We start from the raw sequence: 7,170 nt of genomic DNA on the forward strand, positions 1-7,170 counted from the left end.
TGAGCCAGGACATATTTATTTCTATAACCAGTTTCCCTGGCTATCCCCAAAACCTATAATGACCCTGACATGTAAAGCCAGCTATGACCAGATAGTTGTTCATAGTGAAATCTTATATATGACTGAATCCTCTCAGTTTTCAAAGGATGTTCCAGAACATCACTTCTATAGAACATAACTGATCTCTCCAATTTCTAGTTTGAATCTTAGCACATCAACATAAATGTAAACTGAATCCAGCCTCAGTCACTACTATGACATGTAACTTAGGAGTTGCACAGGCATAGGGGATTTAGTGACAATCACAATTCTGTCTTGTTCAATTAGTGTAAGCTGAGGACAGAATTGCATTATTTCTTGGCTGCAATTCTGCTTCTTATTATCGCTAAAAATGTCTTAAATACCCCCCAGTACATTCTTTTTAATCAGTTGCTCTCTGCAAACCAAGAATGGATGATACACATCTCTATTATGATGCTCATTGATCTAATAAATTAAAGGTTACAAAGATTTTTGAATAATGGATAAAATTGTTCTAAGAGACAAAGCCCAGATTCTCCTTGCCTTTCACTAAGAAGAGAATAATTTTATTTCAAAGTCACGGTCTATTCTCATGTGCCATCTGAATGTCCTTGATAATGACATGAAAGATGTTGAAGGCACACTGAATCATCTGCTGTTAGGCATGCCTGTCTAATGCTGATAGCAGGTTGGTGCTTTATACAAGAAACTGAAGCATACAATTGCTCTTGCAAAGCAGCAGCAGCAGCAAAAGAGGAAGCTTGATGTGCAATCCTGCAGCTGCTGTTTCAGATTTCATGAGTTCCTGGTAGCCCATCTCTGGAATCGATGCACAATAGGAAAGTCTGTGAGAAGAACAAGCAAAATTTCCCCCCTTTCCCTTTCTTTTATATGCCATTCTTACAAATGAGTACCAGTCATAACATACTTTCCTTGACTATGCATGCAATAATGCATTTCCAAAGCAAGCTTCACTGGAGAATCATCCTGCCCCTGTGAGAGATGCCCCACAGTCTGTTTAAAATTAGACCCTTACTTTGTGGCTGTAGCTTCCTCCAGAACTGAGTAGATTCACACCCACTACACAGGAAAAAAGTGAAAATAATGACACAATTTATCTACTGAATTTGTTGCCTATCTTACCTGTCATTTACAAAAGAATTCTGTCACCTATTCATTTGGGCATAAAAAATGATTCCTGAACAATGTCCTTTTTGAATGCGCACTGATATTGTGGTCCAAGCAGCGTTGCAATAATATTTCAAAAGATTTGTGTGACCATTGCTTCAAGTTCATAATGTATTTCAGCTTTATGTGTGGTGTTCCACATTTGTACGAACCTTTCAACTAGTGCAAAGCTGCAGATTAGAGATTCCCTTTGCTTTGCAAACATGATCTTGTATCTTATGATAAAATAATGACATGTAACAGGAGCTCTGCAGACTTACTGCATATCCTTTGTTGCTATTGTAATAGTCCTATAATATGATCTCCATTATGTGGGAATATGAATTAACATTGTTTGCCCAGCATAATCCCATACTGTAATCATACTTTTAGAATATTAAAATGGATCTCCTTGTACTCTGAGTTGTAACTTTCTATATATCTAAAGAGATGAATGGGATTTAGCTAGGCTGCTCCCATCAATGTCAATGGAGTCATCTAGCTAAATAACACTGTGTAATTTGAGAGGGGGGGGGAAGCTGATATTGTTCAGTCAACAAATCTCATTGTTCATGGGTAAAGTATTATGGTTACTGTTATAGCCTTAGGATGATCTCCCTCTTACACTAGATAAAAGGTTGGAAACATCTAGTTTTTAAAATTGTCTATATCATTGAGCATACAGAGAGGCTATTTTTCATAGTGCTTTGGAATTATTTATATTGTAATTTATGCCTCCAGCAACATACACTGACAGTTACATTTTGCTCATTCTGCTTTGCTACATAATGTACTGGTAGTTGCTTTTGTGTGCTTAACACCACCAATCCAATCTTATACATCCACACTTGAGTGTATGTCTGACTTTGCTCAATTGGACTTACTTCCAAGTAAGTGTTTATAGGATTGTAGTTTAAAGTTTCCATTTGACTACCCAGAAAATGACAACTCCTGCATAGAGAGAAGCAGAAACAAGACTGAAAAAACGCAATAATGCAATATTCATATTCAGTATAAGAAACTAGGACACACAAATTAAGAGATTAGGCCTCTGATTCAGTGACTAAGTGCATGAAGCTGGGTCTTTGCATTAGCCAGGAAACCACTGTGTGAGCACATATTGCCTTCCATCTTAATGGGTGGCAAGAAGAATGGGGCCTTCTACCTTCAGGTCTGATTTGACTAGGACCTGCCTTCTACTGTTGTCAAGATGGACAGGCCATCTCTACAAGGGATTATCAACTGAGGCCATGTCCACCTGGGAGTTTCTTCATATGTGGCACCAGAGGAGGTGGGGGGACGGACAAGCAACCTCCAGGCAACTAACTGCCTGCCCCCATAGGACTTTTTGTGAGATACAGTATTTTACATTGTGACCCCAACACTTTCCAGCACAGCTCCTACTGTGAACCTGGAGTTCATTGTGGTTTTCTGATCATCTGACCCTTGCAGTGATAGATCAGACAAGTTCAAATGAGTTGATAGTTTCATTAAGCTAGAGCTACAACAGACCAAAGAATTAGAAATACAGTATGTACAAAGGAAACATAAAAATACACAACAATTATGAACACATATAAAGGCCATTTTTGCCAGCTTACTCATGCCATCTTGCTGAGTTTTGTCCTTCTCATCTATCCTTTCTCCTGTGCCTGCTTAGGTTCTCTTTCATTAGTTCCTTCATCCCAGGTCTTCTCCCCTCCCCACGCCTGCACTTATGCAATTCTTTCTTCCTCTAGTGCCTCCTGTCTGTCTCCACCCAACCATAGCCTTTTATTTCCTTTTTCTGTCACCATTCAAATTGGGGTGTCTCCTTCTGACTAGCTTCCTAAATATTTTAGTCTTCCCCTTGGTAATAACCTCGTTCCATTCTTTGCCTTGCTGTTCCAGACAGCTGAGCAAATTTGGTTCCCTAAAATTATTACCTGTCTTGACCCTGGGTTCTTCATTGCTAGACATTTGTTCATGTTCATCCACTTTCTATTTAAAAATCTTGCCCAAGTGTTCTCTGTGTGCTAAGCGCTTGCTTATTCTGCTTCTTGTAGCAATGAATCCCATGATGAAGCCTCATGATTCCACGTTCCCATAATTTCAAGTCTCCTTGATTTTTTCAGAAAACAATTTGTTGGCTATATAAACATGTATAAATATCCACATGCTGTTCTGGTCTTACACCCCCACCAGATTCTTTCCCTTTTCATTTATAAGTCTAATACACGGGACAAAACTTGCACTTACAGAAATGAACTTTGCCCCCTCCCTTGTCACACACTGAGCTTCCTGTGGCCACCCCTGGCATCTTTGTATGCAGAAAAAAAATGTGTGAAGCACATTGAGAGAGAAAAAAGGTACGAGGTGCAGAGTGACTGCTTGGGGAAATAATTCACCACACAGAAAATGGGAAAAATGAATTACCAGTATAGTGAAGAAAAAGGTAAAGGTAAAGGAGCCTTGGATGGTTAAGTCCAGTTGAATCTGACTATGGGGTTGCAGCGCTCATCTCGCTTCAAGCTGAGGAAGCTGGCATTTGTCCACAGACAGCTTTTGGGGTCATGTGGCCAGCATGACTAAACTGCTTCTGGTGCAACGCGATACTGTGACAGAAACCAGAGCGCATTGAAACACCGTTTACCTTCTCGTCGCAGTGGTACCTATTTATCTACTTGCACTGGTGTGCTTTCAAACTGCTAGGTTGGCAGAAGCTGGGACAACACCAAAGTCACTTAGTTCTAAGGGCTGGTTCCTATGGTGTAGTAAGATTAGTAGTAGTAGCAGCAGCAGCAGCAGCAGCAATTTATTTGTGTTTAAGAGTACACTGGTACAACTGAAATGACTAAATGTGTATGTTACATGATGACATGCATGTGTATTTCATCAGGAGGGCATGACCAACTGCATGTTACTGCTCCATGTATGCATGAGGTGGAATATAAGAAGCTGCAGTATACCAATGCAGACTATTCGTCCACTTGCTCAGTGCAGTCTACCCTGACTGGCTTTAACTTTCCAGGGTTTCAGAAAGTAATCTGCCAGAGTTTGAACCTTGGACCTTTTGCACGCAAAGCATGCAGCCTATCGCTGAGCTACTGCCCTTCCTTCACATGTTCTTAGCCAAATATTATTATTATTTATTGAATTTATATACTGCCCTATACCTGGAGATCTCAGGGCAGTTCTCAGAACAAAAATATGATAGTGTACACAACTGAATTAATGCATACACTTTGAATCTATATATTAAATAGCACAGACAGCTCAACTGCAAAGCTAATGTTCAGCAGCAAGTGGTTAAAACCTTATTTTAAAGTTCTGTACTGGTCATTTACATAGGGAGTGCCAACATTTACATCCCTATGAACAGAGGAAAGGCATGAATGTACCCAGTTAATAACTTTCCTTCATCAGAGATTTTAAAGTAGAGATTTATGACCATTGATCATGCAGATTTACTTTGAGGGGTGGCCAAGATGGTCTCCAAGGTCCTAGATTTAACCGTGATTGTATTATTCAAACCCAATTTCAGTGGCTGATATGTCTAGTGAGTAAGTTTAGCAGCTATGGGATAAGAGGAGAGATCCATTTATGTTTCTGTAACTGGTTATGGAACAGGAATGAGAGGAGGAATGAGCAGACATTCTTCCAGTGGAGGGATGTTGAAAGTGGTATTGGGGGATTGGTACTGGAGGCTGTGCTTTTTAATTGGTTTATAAATGCTCTAGATTTTTTAAATAAAAAACCCTTTTATTTCAGTTTTGAAATATGAATTAAAAAAACCCCCAGAACAACAATACAGACTAGTCATAAATGATTTACTGTTAGGGGTGAGTGGTGAGATAGCCAGATTTGGTGATGATAGCAAATAGTTCAGAACAAAAAGGAAGCGTGAGGAGATCCAAAATGATCTCTCTAAATTGGCTGAATGGGAATTAAAATGGCAAGTGCAATTTGATGTATGCAAGTGTAAAGTGAAGCACACTCGATCAAAATATCTTAATTTCACATATATGCTAGTGAGTCTCATTCTCAGGAATAAGATTGTGGGGCCATAGTGGATAGCTCAAAGAAGATGCTGACCCATGTGTTGTTGTTGTTGACATCTCAAGAGACAATGACATGTGCCTCAGGGCGTGAACTCAAATTGCTGTGTTTGCAGCCCTCAAGTGACCTTCCTGGGGCAGTGTGTATGGAGGTCCTGGGCTGCCCAGATAACAAGACTTCCCTCTTGGCCTCACTGATGTGGTCCAAAGAAAAGCAGAACAATACATTTGGCACCAGCTTGGCTGAAGGAGTTGCTGGAGGGAAATGTACAAGGCACCATCCAACCGTCTTAGGGACTCCACTCCAGATTTGTGTAGGGTTTACTCCTTAGCCTTTTCTTCTTTCAAAGATGTCCCGCAAGGCAGAGGAGGTTTAGGATCAGAGTTTTCCTTCTCCTAAGCTGTGAAAAAAGCAGATTCCATATTAGCAGGGATCATTAGGAAAGGGAATTAAAATAAAACTGTCAATATCATACAAATGTATGGTGTGAACACATTCTGAATACTGTGTACAGTTCTGGTTGCTGTACCTCAAAATGGGTATTGTAGCTCTGGAAAAGTTTCAGAAAAGGACAACCATAATGATCCAGGGACTGGAGCAACTCCTCTATGAGGAAAAGTTACATTTCTGGCTTTTTAGTTTAAAGAAAAGGTAAGAGGTCATATGATAGAGGTGTACAAGGTTATGCATTGTGTGGAAAAGGAGAAATCTTTCTCTCCCTCTCATACTAGAACCTGGGAACATAAAATAAAGCCGAATGTTGGAAGATTCAGGATAGGCAAAAGAAAGTACTTCACACAACATCTGGTTAAACCAGGGGTCAGCAAACTTTTTCAGCAGGGGGGCGGTCCACTGGCCCTCAGACCTTGTGGGGGGCCGGACTATATTTTGAAAAAAATAATTAACGAATTCCTGTGCCTCACAAATAACCCAGAGATGCATTTTGAATAAAAGCACACATTCTACTCATGTAAAAACACCAGGCAGGCCCCGCCAACAACCCAGAGATGCATTTTAAATAAAAGGACACATTCTACTCATGTAAAAACACGCTGACTCCTGGACAGGTGGTTGGGCCGCATCTGGCCCCTGGGCCTTAGTTTGGGGACCCCCGGGTTACACTATGGCACTCACTCCCACTAGTCACTTTGGTTACCTTCTGTTTCCACTGTTGGAAGCAGTATGCCTCTGAATCCCAGTTGCTAGAAATATCAAGTGTGGAGAGTGCTATTGCAGTAAGCTCCTGCTTGTGTGCTTCCAACAGGTACATGGCTGGTCACTGTGAGAACAGGATGCTGGACTATGTGGGCCTTTGGTCTTAACTAGAGGGTCTCTTCTTATGTAAATGAATAAATGTATCTGGGATAGCAGCATGCAGGCAGGACCAGCCCCACTGCACAAACAACATGACATTGCTTATTGGGGGGGGGGGGACAATGACAAAGGGAATGGATAAGCATTTGCCAGGTGAAGGCAAACAGTACAAGGAGAACCCGGTCACCTCTGCACCACATGGCTTCCCCCAAAGTGTAGTATGTCAAGGGTGCTGGGAATTATAGCTCTGCAAGATTCCCCCCCCCCATTCGTTTGGGGGGAAGCAATGTACTTTAAATGCATGGTGTGGATGCGAGCCCAGAGTGCTATGGAGCGAGGGTCCAGAGAGCGCGGCTCCTTGTGGCCCACTGGCCCTGGAAGTAAGCCTCCCTCGCATCACTGCAGAAGACGCGCCCTGCGCCAGGAGCCGCATCTCTCACCGACCTTGCAAAGTGACCGGCGGGATCCTGAGCACCACAGGGTTACCCGCTGCAACAACAACCCCGGGGAAGCAAACTGGGTGGCGTCAACAACACAGCCAAATGCACACCCGAGCCCCTGCTCCTCACGTTACGAGAAAAAAACCATTATTCCCTATGTTCCAGCACTAAACCTTGACGTTATTTCAGA

The sequence above is a fragment of the Lacerta agilis genome, chromosome 6 (assembly GCF_009819535.1).
Source record: "Lacerta agilis isolate rLacAgi1 chromosome 6, rLacAgi1.pri, whole genome shotgun sequence".
Taxonomy (NCBI): domain Eukaryota; kingdom Metazoa; phylum Chordata; class Lepidosauria; order Squamata; family Lacertidae; genus Lacerta; species Lacerta agilis.